This window comes from Mustelus asterias, chromosome 4, assembly GCF_964213995.1.
Source record: "Mustelus asterias chromosome 4, sMusAst1.hap1.1, whole genome shotgun sequence".
NCBI lineage: Eukaryota > Metazoa > Chordata > Chondrichthyes > Carcharhiniformes > Triakidae > Mustelus > Mustelus asterias.
In genome coordinates this window covers 9,833,176-9,850,409 of record NC_135804.1, presented here as the reverse complement: position 1 = coordinate 9,850,409, position 17,234 = coordinate 9,833,176, and positions in this window count along the sequence as shown.

Sequence of the window (17,234 nt, the reverse complement as noted above, 5' to 3'; positions counted from 1 at the left end):
CCTCTTTCCTAGACTTGCCTATGTTGTTGGTACCAACATGGACCACAACAACTGGATCCTCTCCCTCCCTCTCCAGTATCCTTTCAAGCCGGTCAGAGATGTCCCGCACCCTAGCACCGGGCAGGCAACATACCATGCGGGACACTCTATCCTGCTCACAAAGGATACTATCTATCCCCCTGATAATAGAATCCCCTACAACTACAACTTGCCTATTTACTTCCTCCCCTTGAATGGCCTGCTGGACCATGGTGCCTTGGTCAGCTGACTCATCCTTCCTGCAGCCCTGTTTGCCATCCACACAGGGAGCAAGTGCCTCGTACCTGTTGGACAGGGTCAAGGGCTGAGGCTCCTGAGTTCCTGACTGCTGGTTCCCTTTACCTGCCTGACTTGCAATCACACCCTGCTGTCCCTGGCCACTGGCAGGATTTAAACTATTTACTCTGACAGGTGTGACTGCCTCCTGAAACACAGTGTCCAGGTAAGTCTCCCCCTCCCGGATGTGCCTCAGTGTTTGAAGCTCAGGCTTCCAGCTCATCAACTCTGAGCCGGAGTTTTTCAAGCAGCCAACACTTACTGCAGATGTGGTCGCTGTAGCTCGCAATGGGATCTGCCAGCTCCCACATCAAGCAGCTCAAGCACATCGCCTGACCAGCCATCTCTAATTAATTAATTAGTTTAATTTAAGTTTACGAGTTTAGCTGTGTTTTTTTTAAAATTTGGGGCAGATTTGCTATCAACCAATCAGATCACAGCTTCCCTCTGACGTCACTTTTGAAGAAAGAAAAAGTGGAAAACAGGAAGTTACCGTTAGGTTTTTATACTCACCCAGAGACTGCTCCTCCTCCTCCGAACAGCTCCCGAAACTAGGCCTCGATCCCCGGGTTAACGTGAGTTTTTATACTCACCCAGAGACTGCTCCTCCTCCTCCGAACAGCTCCCGAAACTAGGCCTCGATCCCCGGGTTAAAGTGAGTTTTTATACTCACCCAGAGACTGCTCCTCCTCCTCCGAACTGCTCCCGAAACTAGATCAGGTCAGTCCGCTACTTTATGCAATAGGACAGGGTAGTACGGCGGCGCTGCTACCTCACAGTGCCAGGGACCCAGGTTCGATTCCCGGCTTGGGTCACACGGTCTGTACAGTGTCTGCGCATTCTCTGTGTGTCTGCGTGGGTTTCCTCCGGGTGCTCCGGTTTCCTCCCACAGTCCAAAGATGTGCAGGTTGAGTGGATTGGCCACGCTAAATTCTCCCTCAGTGCACCCGAACAGGTGCCGAGTGTGGCAACTAGGTGACCTTACCTGTGACACGAATAAAATAAATTTTTAAACTTTAGGACCAATCTCTGACAATATGATGATAACAGTAAGAAGTCTCACAACACCAGGTTAAAGTCCAACAGGTTTATTTGGTAGCACAAGCCACTAGCTTTTGGAGCACTGCTCCTTCATCAGGTAAGTGGGAGTTGTGTTCACAAACAGGGCATGTAAAGACACAAACTCAATTTACAAGATAATGGTTGGAATGCGAGTCTTTACAGGTAATCAAGTCTTAAAGGTACAGACAATGTGAGTGGAGAGCGGGTTAAGCACAGGTTAAAGAGATGTGTACTGTCTCCAGCCAGGGCAGTTAATGAGATTTTGCAAGCCCAGGCAAGTCGTGGGGGTTACAGATAGTGTGACATGAACCCAAGATCCTGGTTGAGGTCACCCTCATGTGTGCGGAACTTGGCTATCAGTTTTTGCTCAGCGACTCTGCGTTGTTGTGTGTTGTGAAGGCGGCCTTGGAGAACGCTTACCCGAAGATCAGAGGCTGAATGCCCGTGACTGCTGAAGTGTTCCCCAACAGGAAGAGAGCACTCCTGCCTGGTGATTGTTGAGCGGTGTTCATTCATCCATTGAACTCCCACTCACCTGATGAAGGGGCAGTGCTCTGAAAGCTTGTGGCTTGTGCTATCAAATAAACCTGTTGGACTTTCACCTGGTGTTGTGAGACTTCTTACTGTGGTTACCCCAGTCCAACGCCGGCATCTCCACAATATGATGATAAGACAGTGGGTTGATAAGACTTCCTGCAGAGGTCCTGCAAGCATTTGACTTTTATTTCAGTGTCCATTAGAATTTATTAATAAAAAGGCTAAATTTAATAACAGAAAACAAAGGCCAGTGAAAGCATGAACTTGTTCATCAGTGATCTCTTTAGGTGGTAGGGAAGTGGGCTTCGTTGAATCCCGCCAGTGCAGAATGAGGCCATTTGGCCCATCTAGTCTGCACTGACTTCCCAACAGAGTATCCCACCCCTTGCTCTATCCCCGTAACCCCACATATTGACCCTGCTAATCCCCCTAACCTACACATCTTGGGACCAATCCATCGAACCTGCACACCTTTGGACTGCGGGAGGAAACTGGAGCACCCAGAGGAAACCCACGCTGACTCGGGGAAAATGTGCAAACTACACTCTGACAGTCACCCAAGGGTGGAATTGAACCCAGGTCCCTGGCGCTGTGAGACAGCAGTGCTGACCACTGTGCCACCGTGCCGCCCTTTGTGGATTATGGTATCCTAGAGCTGATTCCTGACTGAGCTGTTGTAGGGATCCTGGTCAAAGCAATATCAGATCTGTGTCAGACAGGAGATGACTCAAAAACACTGTAATCAGTGCAGATTGCAAAGCAAACAGAGCTCAAGGAATAGAATCAGGAACTCGTTGGTAGAGAAGGAGAAGTCCTGTGGAGAAGATTGAATGAGACAATTCAGTTTGTAGCTTTTTCGAGGGAAAGCATGCCAAAGACTCAGGCTGCAAAAATAGGGAAAAGCACACCAACCGCCATTTTGAAATGTGGGCGGGAACAAACTGCATGAGTGAGAAGAATGTCCAGCAAGGGGTGGCAGAGTGACACAACTGTGGGAAAATCGGCCTCTTCAAAGCTGTTCTCAAGAAATGCTTGATAAAGAGGGAGAACATTTTAAAACAGCGCCGCACACAAGAACTAAAAGAACTGGAAGCAAAGGAACTAACTTTCCTGAGGAGGTAAAAGAGGCTCAACACAAGTATTGGTGTATTAGACTCAAGGTGGACGGACATTCAACAGAACTTAAAGCTGAACACTTTGCTCTCCAACAGATATTCGATGGGACTAAACGGCTCCTATTCCATATTTGCAGGTTACTACCTAAGGTTTGGTTGGATCGAAGTACACCAACAAGACCGACAACTGCAGAGCCTGTTTAATTTTTACAAAGGCTTGTTTTGTTCTTTTCCCCGTCTCCAACGTTGATGTTTCTTTAACAGCTGCTGGAGCGGGACTAAGGTGGCAGATACATTTTTTAAAACCTACCATAATAGCTCACCTTGCCCAGAAATAACTTCAACTCTGATACGTCTTTTGGCTGTGGAACATCCTTGATGGCTTTAACACCTCTGTCCCCAGACAAAGCTGCTTCTTCCTATCTTGATTTTTCTGGTCCTGTAGCTGTGAGGGAATAAGGGTCAAAAGATATGGTATCCACTGATACTGTCTACACTTCACGCTGCCCCAGAGAAGCAGCCAGCATAATCAAGGACCCCACGCACCCCGGACATTCTCTCTTCCACCTTCTGCCATCAAGAAAAAGATACAAAAGTCTGAGATCACATACCAACCGACTCAATAATAGCTTCTTCCCTGCTTCCATCAGATTTTTGAATGGACCTACCATATATTAAGTTGATCTTTCTCTACACCCTAGCTCTGATTGCATTACTACATTATGCACCCTCTCCTTTCCTTCTCCCCTATGTACTCTATGAACGGTAGGCTTTGTCTGTATAGTGTACAAGAAAAAATGCTTTTCACTGTATCCCAATACAGTCCAAAGATGTGCGGGTTGGGTGGATTGGCCATGCTAAATTTCCCCTTGGCATCAAGGGGACTAGCTAGGGTAAATGCATGGGGTTATGGGGATAGGGCCTGGGTGGGATTGTGGTCAGTACAGATTTGATGGGCTGAATGGCCTCCTTCTGCACTGTAGGATTCTATGTGACAATACTCAAGCAAATCAAAAACAAATCAATATTGGAGCAATATGAGGTTAAAAGAGTCACGTAATCTCACAGAAATGTATATGTATACTTTCAAAAGTCAAAAAACAGCTTAATAAAGATATGAATTCACCAATAAAATACATACACCCTAAAAAATGGCTTCATATTATTTTTCTCGTATTGTTCCTGTGCTGTAATTTTCTTTGTTCTTTGGGGTTTTAGTTCAGTCGGGCAGCATGGTCGGTGCAGGCTTGGAGGGCCGGAGGGCCTGTTCCTGTGCTGTAATTTTCTTTTTTGTTACACCAGCACAAAAAGCATCCAATCAACATCCTGAGAACTAACATCACAAAGAAGAAATTTAGGTCCAAGTCTTGTTTTCTCACTTAAACTTGAAACCAGTGTGACTGTTACCAAGGCTCACCTTCCACAGACAGGCCATGCCATCAATTCATCGAATTGGATAATTGCATCAGTTATGATAATGGTCTGGAACAATTATATGGGTGGCCTCATTACACCTCTCTGTAAGAAGCTAATTATGCAGCCTACAAATACACCACAAGCTCCTAAACACAGTTCAGGCTGTTTGAGATTTATTTCACGAGTGTCACTTGGGATTAAGGTAACTGGATAAGGTGGCACGGTGGCACAGTGGTTAGCACTGCTGCCTCACAGTGCTCGGGACTTGGATTCGATTCCACCCTCGTCTCACTTTCTGTGTGGAGTTTGCACGTTCTCCCTGTGTCTGCGGGGGTTTCCTTCGGGTGCTGTGGTTTCCTCCAACAGTCCAAAGATGTGCGGGTTAGGTTGAATGGCCATGCTAAATTAGTGTCGGGGGGATGAGCAGTGTAAATACGTGGGGTTATGGGAATAGGACCTGGGTGGGATTGTTGTTGGTGCAGGCTGGATGGGCCGAATGGCCTCCTTCTGCACTGTAGGGATTCTGTGATACCTTATTATCCCTATAATAATTGAAGCTTAAACTTGAATTGTCTATCGGAAATAAAACCCTGCTATTTTCTCTTTTAAGGAGTCTAACAACACCAGGTTAAAGTCCAACAGGTTTATTTGGTAGCAAACGTCACTAGCTTTCGGAGCGCTGCTCCTTCGTCAGGTGAGTGGGAGATCTGCTCTCAAACAACAAACAGGGCATGTTGTTTGAGAGTAGATCTCCCACTCACCTGACGAAGGAGCAGCGCTCCGAAAACTAGTGGCGTTTGCTACCAAATAAACCTGTAGGACTTTAACCTGGTGTTGTTAGACTCCTTACTGTGTTTATCCCAGTCCAACGCTGGCATCTCCACATCATTTTCTCTTTTCCCAGATCAATTTGTTGTCATTTATGTTTTCCACCGGAACATTGAATAGCATGTTTGTGCTGGTTTAATAAACTGTTACACATTTCAAAATTTATGTTATCTCACATAATTTTCTGTATCAATAACTCAAAAGAACCCAAACCCGTATTCCTGCCCAGTGGGGATGTACAGAATTGAAGAGTTCTCACCCAGAGCACTACGATGTCTGGGAAGATAACAGTCTGGCTGCACATTATTTTTTAAAAAGCAACTAGAAGAAGGTTATAATTTCAACTGACTCTGTTCTTTCAGGGGGAGATGGATCAGATTCTGCAAACCTATTTTAACTGTGCTCGGATTCTGGCTTTCTCTGCCTGTTACAAACCCTGGCTCAATAGACCGTAGCTTTTATTTTCTTGTTAGAGGCAGGAATGAACAGTCGCAGCACTGTCAACTAATTTTTAACAGAATATTAAAACATTTACTAAACGTGAAAAGATTGACTATAACATAATTCTCCTTCACCTCACCTATACCTTTGCAGATGTGCCCAGATTTTTAATAGCGCAAGTTACAAAATATATCTTATACTAAAATGTTATTAGTCAGTGCACAGTCCATGTAAACCAACAGGCCAAACTTTGGTCAGACGCAGCACACTATGAAACCAAATGGACAATGCCATCCAGTGCAACTTCTGTGAAGTTCTCAGCAAATCACCCCAGATGTTTATCAAAACTTTGAGCCAACTGGTCTCACTGGAACCTGGTTTCCCACCTGAGTGTTTCCAAATTCCACTCCAGGAAAAATACATTTTGGAATCTTCTCCCAAACAGCAGTTTCTCACGGATGCCTTCACCAAGGATCCACTTCCAGGATTTAATCTCTCCTTTCAGTATTCCTCTGCCTTGGATTGCCTCATGCATTCCTCTGCCTTGGATTGCCTCATGCATGTCACACAATCTCTCAGGTATCCAGCTATGTCAACAGAACACTACTGCCTCACGGGCTGTATTAAGATGTCACCAAACATTTGATTTATGTCAGATGTCTGGTTTCTCACCTAGCTGACTTCAAACTCAGTTCTTGCAGCTGCCTCTTTACTTTAGTGTCACCCAGCAGGACCTTGTTTAACTTCTTGTTCTTTGAATCATAGAATACAGTGCAGAAGGAGGCCATTTGGCCCATCGAGTCTGCACTGACCACAATCCCACCCAGGCCCTATCCCTGAAACTCCACGCAATCCCCCGAACACCAAGGGGCAATCCCACCAAGACCTGTTTCCTGTAACCCCAAATATATATGGCCCTACACATCTTGGGACACTAAGGGGCAATTTAGCGTGGTCAATCAGCCTAACACACACATTTTTGGAGTGTGGGAGTGTGGTGAACCATCGTTGGTTCACCACTGGGGTTTGTTACTATGTTACTGTTGGGCTAGGGTGTTGTTACTGTGGGGGTTGTACTATGTTGTTGGGTTAGGGTGTTTACCTGTTATAAGAGTTATCATGGCACATTCCAGTGGGGTCCCGCCTCCGGTGGCAGGGTATAAGACCCCCTGCTCCGGCAGGACCCCTTCAGTCTAAACTGGTGTATTCGTGTTAGTAGTTCCCTTGTTACTTTATTAAAGCCTTCAATACCGAAGCCTTGGTTCCATGTGCTTATTGACGCGCATCAATTTAATAAAGTAAACAGAAAACTCACAACTGTGCAACAAGAAAAAAAAACAGAGAGTATGGAACAGATTCTAAAACCGGATCGTCTGACACTGGACCCACGTGCGGTCGGTGCAGCTAACACATTCGACCATTGGTGGAAGTGCTTTGAGGACTACCTGGCAGCCTCGGTAGCTATCACTACGGACAGTGATAGACTCCAGGTCCTCCACGCAAGGGTAAGCGACACGATTTACCTAGCCATTCGTGCAGCTCCCACTTACCAGGGTGCCGTCGAGCTCCTAAAGAAAAGATACACTATGCCACCCAACGAGATACATGCTCGTTACCTCCTCGCTACACGACGTCGGCAGTCGGGCGAAACCATGGAGGATTATGCCAATGAGCTCCTGCAGCTTGCCAGGGGTTGCGACTGTAAGGACGTCTCCGCCGAACAGTATATGTACGACCTCGCCCGAGACGCGTTCGTAGCAGGGGTAGGGTCCTCGTACATCAGGCTTAAATTGCTAGAAAAGGGGAAACTCAACTTGACCCAGGCAATGGGGATGGCCGTGAGGTTGGAGGCGGCGTCGAAGAGCTTGGCGCTGTACCCCGAGGACCACGTGCAGTCAACGTGGTTGGAGCAAGCTCTGCTCCCTCCTCGCCCCGCGAACCCGCGCTCCCAGATCGATTCGACGACGGCGGCAGCTCCAGGTGGCCAGCGATGCTATTTTTGTGGAGGGGCCAAGCATCCACGGCAACAGTGTCCGGCAAGAACGGCAATCTGCAGCCAGTGCGGTAAAAAAGGCCACTACGGCAAAGTCTGCAGGTCCAAACCTAAAAACGGCAGTGCAGCTTGTAACCCTCCAGAACGGAGACCATCTCTTTCGGCGTCGCAGTACCCACGAGGTCCGACCACGTGCGATCTCAGGACGGCGCCATCGTGGCAGACAGAGGAGGAGGAAGACCACCAGGAGTCGCTGGGCTTGGCGCCCTTGCCCACGTGCGATTCATGGGGGCGGCCATCATGGTCCACGACGACTAGGAGCGACCAGCAGGGGTCCTCAGCATCCACATCGGCAGCATGCAGCAGCGACCAGCAGGGGTCCTCAGCATCCACATCGGCAGCATGCAGTGACGCCCAGGGGCCAACGGTGGCGTCGATCTCTCTGGATCAGACCAGGCATTACAGACTGGAACATTCTATGATGGAGGGGTTAGTGGCAGAACTGTGAATTGTCTGTTTGACAGTGGAAGCACCGAAAGTTTCATACACCCTGAAACTGCTAAAAGGTGTGGACTCCGGATTCTCCCTGCCAAACAGACAATTTCCATGGCATCACGGTCCCGGTCTGTACCGATCCAAGGACGATGTATGGTAACTCTTGAGGTACAGGGCACAATTTACGAGCAATACAGGCTCCTTGTGCTACCTCACCTTTGCGCGCCAATTCTCCTCGGACTAAACTTTATGGTCCACATGAAGAGTGTGATCCTACAGTACGGTGGGCCACTCCCTTCACTGGCAGTAGGGAATCAGCCGCAGCCTCCAAATTGCCCAAAGCGCCCCGCGTGCAATTTATCCACCCTGAAGATCACGACACCATCCCTTTTTAAAAATCTGGTACCTGGCTGCAAGCCCATCGCTACTAAAAGTAGGCGTTACAGCGCTGAGGACCGGATCTTTATTAGATCTGAGGTTCAGCGGCTCCTCAAGGAAGGGATCATACAGGCCAGTGCTAGTCCGTGGAGAGCGCAGGTCGTGGTAGCCAAAAGCGGGAACAAACCTCGGATGGTCATCGACTATAGTCAGACCATTAATAGATACACGCAGCTGGATGCGTATCCTCTCCCGCGCATTTCTGATATGGTCAATCAGATTGCGCAGTACCGAGTGTTTTCTACCATAGACCTTAAGTCCGCCTACCATCAACTCCCCATCCGCCCAGAGGACCGACAATATACGGCTTTTGAGGCGGATGGTCGTCTATACCAATTCCTCAGGGTTCCATTTGGTGTCACCAATGGGGTCTCGGTCTTCCAGCGTGCTATGGACCGAATGGTGGACCAGAACGGGTTGCGGGCTACCTTCCCGTACCTGGATAACGTCACCATCTGCGGCCATGACCAGCAGGACCATGACATGAATCTCCAACAATTTCTGCGCACTGCATCTCGCCTGAATCTGACCTATAACAGGGAGAAGTGCGTATTCCGTACGCGTAGGTTAGCCATCCTCGGATACGTGGTGGAAAACGGGGTCATTGGCCCTGATCCAGACCGTATGCGCCCACTCACTGAACTTCCCTTGCCCGCTAGCACGAAAGCACTGAGGAGATGCCTCGGGTTTTTTTCATATTATGCACAGTGGGTCCCCAACTACGCGGACAAAGCTCGTCCGCTCATTAAGTCCACGACCTTCCCACTTACGCCGGAGGCCCAATTGGCCTTCAAGGTTTTGAAGAGCGACATCTCGAAAGCCACGATGCACGCGGTGGATGAATCCATCCCTTTCCAGGTGGAGAGTGATGCATCTGACTTCGCCCTAGCCGCCACACTAAACCAGGCAGGCAGGCCCGTCGCGTTCTTTTCCCGCACCCTTCAAGGCCCAGAAATTCGGCACTCAGCGGTGGAAAAGGAGGCTCAGGCCATTGTGGAGGCAGTCAGACACTGGCGCCATTACCTGGCAGGTAAGCGGTTCACCCTGATCACGGATCAACGATCCATGGCGTTTATGTTCAGTAACACGCAGAGGGGCAAGATCAAGAACGATAAGATCTTGCGGTGGAGAATTGAGCTCTCCACCTATAATTACGATATTATGTATCGTCCAGGGAAGCTCAATGAGCCCTCGGATGCCCTCTCGCGCGGAACATGCGCCATCATGCAGGAGGACCGCTTGAAGGCTCTCCACAATGATCTGTGTCATCCTGGAGTCACCAGACTCTACCACTTCATCAAAGCCCGCAACCTGCCTTACTCGGTGGAGGATGTCAGGTCAGTGACTAGAAGCTGTCGGATTTGCGCAGAATGCAAACCACACTTTTATCGACCAGACCGGGCACAATTGGTCAAGGCCACTCGCCCTTTTGAGAGGCTGAGTGTGGATTTTAAGGGCCCCCTTCCCTCAACGGACCGGAATGTCTATTTTCTCAATATAATAGACGAGTATTCCCGGTTTCCGTTTGTTTTCCCCTGTGCGGACACGTCAACTGCCACCGTCATTAAGGTTTTCAGTGAACTTTTTACCCTGTTCGGGTACCCCTGCTACATTCATAGCGACAGGGGCTCGTCGTTCATGAGCAACGACTTGAGGCAATTCCTGCTCTCATTCGGGATTGCCTCTAGTAGAACCACGAGCTACAACCCTAGGGGTAACGGACAGGTGGAAAGGGAGAATGCTACAGTCTGGAAGGCTGTCCTACTGGCACTGAAATCCAGGGGCCTTCCAGTCTCCCGTTGGCAGGAGGTCCTTCCAAATGCGCTCCATTCTATCCGCTCCCTCCTGTGTACGGCAACCAATGCTACTCCCCACGAGAGGATGTTCTCATTCCCTCGGAAGTCGTCCTCGGGGACCTCATTGCCAGCCTGGTTGACGTACCCAGGACCCGTCCTTCTGCGGCGCCATGTGAGGGCTCGCAAGTCCGACCCCTTGGTCGAACCGGTCCAACTCCTCCACGCCAACCCTCAGTATGCCTATGTGGCATATCCTGACGGGCGAGAGGACACTGTCTCCATTAGAGACCTGGCGCCCGCAGGGGACGTAGCAACTCCTGTCGCTCCTATTCCCCCAGTCACGAATCCACTACTCCTCATTACTTCCCCAGACGTGGCGCGGTCAGCACCGGGACCAGTGCATAACACTTTTACTCCCATGTACAGCTTGCCTGAGACTTGGAGATCGGCGCCACCATCATCATCACCACCACCACTACCACCAAACGTTCCAGGATCCCCTGCGCCATCGCCTCACCAGGGCCGGCCGGCCCGGGATTCCTTGAGGGGACAGCCAGACGTTGCTTTGGAAAGAGCGCCACCACAAGCACCTGCTCCGGTTTCGCAACCGGTGTTGAAGAGATCGGCACCTGCTCCGGTTTCGCAACCAGTGTTGAGGAGATCGCAGCGTCGGTGCGGTCCTCCAGACCGTCTGGACTTGTGAATCCTGTGATTTTTCTGTTATTGTCTGTTTATATGACCTGTTTTCGTCCACCCCGCCACCTTTTGTTCTTAAAGGAGGGGTGAATGTGGTGAACCATCGTTGGTTCACCACTGGGGTTTGTTACTATGTTACTGTTGGGCTAGGGTGTTGTTACTGTGGGGGTTGTACTATGTTGTTGGGTTAGGGTGTTTATCTGTTATAAGAGTTATCATGGCACATTCCAGTGGGGTCCCGCCTCCGGTGGCAGGGTATAAGACCCCCTGCTCCGGCAGGACCCCTTCAGTCTGAACGGGTGTATTCGTGTTAGTAGTTCCCTTGTTACTTTATTAAAGCCTTCAATACCGAAGCCTTGGTTCCATGTGCTTATTGACGCGCATCAGGGAGGAAACCGGAGCACCCGAAGGAAACGCACGCAGACACAGGGAGAATGTGCAAACTCCACACACACAGTGACCCAAGGCCGGAATTGAACCCAGGTCCCTGACACTGTGAGGCAGCAGTGCTAACCACTGTGCCACCGTGCCGCCCTAATCTTTATATTGTATAAAACTTCGGTGATTTAATGAAGATTTTCTGGAGAGAATGGTTTCAATTTTTTTATGCACTCTCACACATTTAAGTTTGATAAACAAGGCTGAAGTACTTCAAATGTTTGAAGTGATAACTAATATCAACAACCCCCCCCCCCCCCCCCCCCCACCAGAATGTCTGACCGCAAGCCCGCTCTGCTAACCTGGTGGAGTTCTAATCTGCCTCCAAAAGGGATTATTGGCAAACTAGTTAAGGAGGATTAATCAATGGAAAAACAAAGAGTGTGGGATGCTGCAGCAGACAAACCTAAGCCTCGGGCCCACGGGGTAGCTTCTTGCAACGGTGTTCAATGAGATTTAACAATTGATTAGATTGGCTTTTCTTTTTGTGTGCAGATTTCCCTGCAGAACTGTGAAAAAACAAACCCCCTGATTAATGAGCATTCGAGCTATGGGTCATCAGACTCCAGCAAGCTTTGAATGGAGAAAGATGTCCTTGCAACGGATCTATCGAAGCCAAGTTAATTGGCAAAGTTAAACATCTCAAGAGACACTTTTTTTCTGTCCTCATCCATTTTCCCTCCTTCCTCTTTTGAAAAGTGCTGATCCTTGTTGCGGTGTGGGCCCACACACTCTGCACCTCACCCAAATGAGTCAGAATTACTCCTGCTACCTCCATGCAGTTACGTCCACTTTCTGGCAGAGTCATCAGCAGATTTTTCTCCTCCCCCCTCCCCACCCCACCACCACCCCAATAGCTGAGACATATCTGGGATCAGCTAAATCTGCATAGAAAATGGATGCGGCGAGAGGGCGCGAGAGAAGATAGACAAGAGCGATACTGGAAACATGTAACTCTACATATCAGGAAAGAATTGATAAGCTGGTCTCTACTCTTTGGAAGGAAGAAGGCTGAGTGGTGACCTATTAGAATCATAGAATTCCTAAAGTGCAGAAAGAGGCTATTCGGCCCATCAAGCCTGCACCAACAGCAATTCCACCCAGGCCCTATCCCCGTAACATAGAATCATAGAAACCCTACAATTCAGAAGGAGGCCATTCAGCCCATCAAGTCTGCACCGAATACAATCACACCCAGGTCCTATTCCCGTAACCCCACACATTTACCCTGCTAACCCCCCGACACTAAGGGGCAATTTGGCATGGCCAACTAACCTACACATCTTTGGACTGTGGGAGGAAACCAGAGCACCCGGAGGAAACCCACGCAGGCACGGGGAGAATGTGCAAATTCCACACAGGCAGTCACCCAAGGCCGGAATTGAACCCAGGTCCCTGGTACAGTGCTATCCACTGTGCCACCTTGCCGCCCCAGAGATATTGGAGATTTTTGAAATGATTAAAGGTTTTGATAGAGTGGATACAGAAAGAATACCACAAACTGTTTTAAAATCCCTTTGTCCCATCCACCAGCACCCCTTGTGAAGAAGAGAATGACTAGATGTGATGTGATTTGATTTGATTTATTATTCTCACATGTATTAGTATTGTGGAAAGCCAACTGTTTTATTTTTTATAATTTTTATAAAATTTTCCACAATATATTTGTACTAATATTTTCTCACGGGATAAATCCTGCTGAGGTTTCAGGTTTTATTTGTGCTGGGGCATACAAAAAACAAAGAACAAAGAACAAAGAAAATTACAGCACAGGAACAGGCTCTTCAGTCCTCCAAGCCTGCACCGACCACACTGCCTGATTTAACTAAAACCCCCCTACCCTTCCGGGGATCATATCCCTCTATTCCCATCTCATTCATGTATTTGTCAAGACACCCCTTAAAAGTCACTACCGTATCTGCTTCCACGACCTCCCCCAGCAACGAGTTCCAGGCAACCACTACTCTCTGTGTAAAAAATCTGCCTCGTACATCTCCTTTAAACCTTGTCCCTCGCACCTTAAACCTATGCCCCCTAGTAATTGACTCTTCCACCCTAGGAAAAAGTTTCTGACTATCCACTCTGTCCATGCCTCTCATAATCTTATAGATTTCTTTCAGGTTGCCCCTCAACCGCCATCGTTCCAGTGAGAACAAACCAAGGTTCTCCAACCTCTCCTCATAGCTAATGCCCTCCATACCAGGCAACATCCTGGTAAATCTTTTCTGTACCCTCTCCAAAGCCTCTACATCCTTCTGGTAGCGTGGCGACCAGAATTGAACACTATATTCCAAGTGTGGCCTAACTAAGGTTCTATAAAGCTGCAACATGACTTGCCAATTTTTAAACTCAATGCCCCGGCCGATGAAGGCAAGCATGCCTTCTCCACCTCCACCTCCACATGCCTTGGCTACCTTCTCCACCTGCATTGCCACTTTCAGTGACCTGTGTGCCTGTACACGCAGATCTCTTTGCCTATCAATACTCTTAAGGGTTCTGCCATTTACTGTATATTTCCTATCCATATTCGACCTTCCAAAATGAATTACCTCACATGTTACAATGTTACAACATATGGGCTGTGCTTTTTACACTCACAGCGCTGTGATCAGCTATCCTTGGCAGAGACCACTAACTTGTGGACAGTGCATGAATAGAGGTCAGAACCAATTAGTGTCGCCACCTCTGCAAATGTGTTTGATTCACCAATGAATGTAAATGGGCGTTCCTGGAGTAATGTTTAATAATGAATTCGCAAGAGAGAACAGAAGGAGACTGGTAACATCATGTAAGACCGAGAAGGAACTCCTAATAAACTCGTACACTTGTACCAGGCCACGAGGTGTCGGCGAATTCTTGAACCGAACAGTAAATAGTGAATAGTATTGTTTCTTGCACACTACACAGACAAAACATACTGTACTTAGAGAAGGAAAGGAGAGGGTGCAGAATGTAGTGTTATAGTCATAGCCAGGGTGTAGAGAAAGATCAACTCAATACGAAGTAGGTCCATTCAGCAGTCTGATGGCAGCAGGGAAGAAGCTGTTCTTGAGTCATCAAGAGGGATCAATATGATAATCACCAAGAAATCCAACTGGGAATTCAGAAGAGGAGGTCTTGTGATGCAATGGGCAGTGGTGTCCCTGCCTCTGATCCAGAAGCTTCAGGTCCAAGTCCCACGCCAGGACTTTGTGATCAAAGAAGGTGCGTTTGTATTATGGCCAAACAGGTTGAATATCAACTTGTAAATCTGTGAGCAGGGTGTAGATATGTGTATATATGTGTGGGAAGTTACTTTGTGTTCAAAGTAACTTCCCACACATATATATTATATATGTATGTATATCCTATATCTCATGAAAACCACTGTGGCCATCAATTATACTCAAGATTAAGGAATTTCAAAAATTTATCAATTTACACTTTAATCCAATCCAATTCCCATTTGATTTTAAACTCTGTATCAAACCCACAGTTAGGGGGAAAGCATGAAAGCAAACAAAATAACAAAAACATCCACGCAAGTACTTTATTAAACACAGACTCAAATGGAAGCTTCCAACATTCATTCCACAGCATTTTTCTCTTTCCAAATTTCAACATTCTAAAGAAAATAAAGAAAATTGATTAAGACAGTAGCCTTCATTCTTCTCTCTTCCAAACTGTAATCAAATCCAAAACTGATATTGAATTCAAGAAATTTTAAACTTAACTTTTAACAGGTTTAACACTTTCCCAGCCCCTTTGAAGTTAAACCAAATTGCATTTATTACCTGCAATAAGTATTCTACACAAACAAACAATGGCTTTAACAATGCCTATTCTCAATCGAATGCACGAACAAATACTAACATTCAACAAGCAACCAGACCGCACAAACACACTGAAATACAAAAACTACGCAAATTATCAGCTCAACTTCAGGTTTTCTCAAATTTTTTTTGCATCTTAAAATTTAAAGTTTATTAAAGTTTATTTATCAATGTCACAGATAAGGCTTACATTAACATGCAATGAAGTTAATGTGAAAATCGTCTAGTCGCCACACTCCGTGCCTGTTCGGGTGCAGTGTGAGAGAATTTAGCACTGCAAATGCACCTAACCAGCACGTCTTTCAGATTGTTTTCAGACTGTGGGAGGAAACCGGAGCACCCGGAGGAAACCCACACAGACACGGGGAGAACGTGCAGACTCTGCACAGATAGAGACCCAAGCTAGGAATCGAACCCAGGTCCCTGAAGCTGTGAGGCCGCAGTGCTAACCACTGTGCCACCATGCCAATTAATTTACAATATTTCCCTGGTAAGGTGAGAGAACATAGTTTCATTCTCTCTCAATTCTGTAGCACCACAGTGCACACTATCCCCCTGATATTAAAAAGCAAGGGACCCCTTGGAGTTCTTTGTGATGTGAGTGAGGATGTGAGTTCCTGCTCCTTACTCCACTTGGTCTGTTTTGAGTCTGCCCTAGCTACCAAGCTTTTCTCTTGGCTTCGGGAGATTCCAAATCATATCCTCTTTCTATCATTTTCTTTATTAATTTCTTATGCTCAATTACCATTCTTTATATCAAACTGCCTTCGGGCCCCCCCCCCCGGAGATCCCCTACTTTTGGACCGGCCGTCATCAGTCCGTTGCGCCGCTCTAGTCCCCTAGCATCTTTTCTTTTCCATGGCATATTCCCACTCTCCCTATGTATGTGTGGATTTCCTCCGGGAGCTCCGGTTTCCTCCCACAGTGTGGGGTTAGATTGATTGGCCATGTTAAATTGACCCGGAAGTCAGGGGGATTAGCAGGATAAATGAGGGTTACGGGAATAGGGCCTGGGTGGGATTGTGGTCGGTCCAGACTCGATGGGCCGAAAGGCCTCCTTCTGTACTGTAGGGATTCTATGATTCTATGATTATATACCTTGGCCAATAACATTTGCTCCTGGACAGTATGGGACTGTGTGATCAGTTTGTGGGCCTTAAGGGTCTTCACTCATAGTCTCCTGATGCTTACCGGACCCTCCTTTATCTCTGTCCTTGGTTCAGTGAGTCTCCCATTCATTAGCACTTTGTAACTTCTTTGTATCCTGTCCACTCTGATCTTATCGACCCGGATCTGCTGGTCTTTAGTCCCCAGCCATTCTGTATCTCCCCCTTACAGGTGGCATCATTGGACAGAGAAATTGAGTTAACGTTTCAGGTCACGTCTTCAATCTGAAGTGTTAACCCTGCTTCAAGCTCCATGGAATGCTGTCTGACCTGAGTGCTTCCAACATTTTCTCTCTTTGTGTCGCTGAAAAGATTTCCCAGTAAATAATATTCATCTGGAGGGCAATAACCATTTCTGTGAAAAACATGACGCAGAGCATTTCACACGCTTGGAGAGCAAGCAGATCTCTGAGCAACCAGCATTTTAGCAATTGCGTTGTTCCTGTCACAGTGCTTCCAAGTGACTCTAAATGACTGATAGCATTTCAGGACCATAAAGAAAACAGCGGGAGCTATAATTATAAGACTGCGTGCAGCCAATTTTGCTTTCTCGTCTATCAGTGGATTTCTGCACAGTAAGAAGTCTCACAACACCAGGGTAAAGTCCAACAGGTTTATTTGGTAGCACGAGCTTTCGGAGCCCTGCTCCTTCATCAGGCGAGTGGAAAGTTGGGTTCACAAACAGG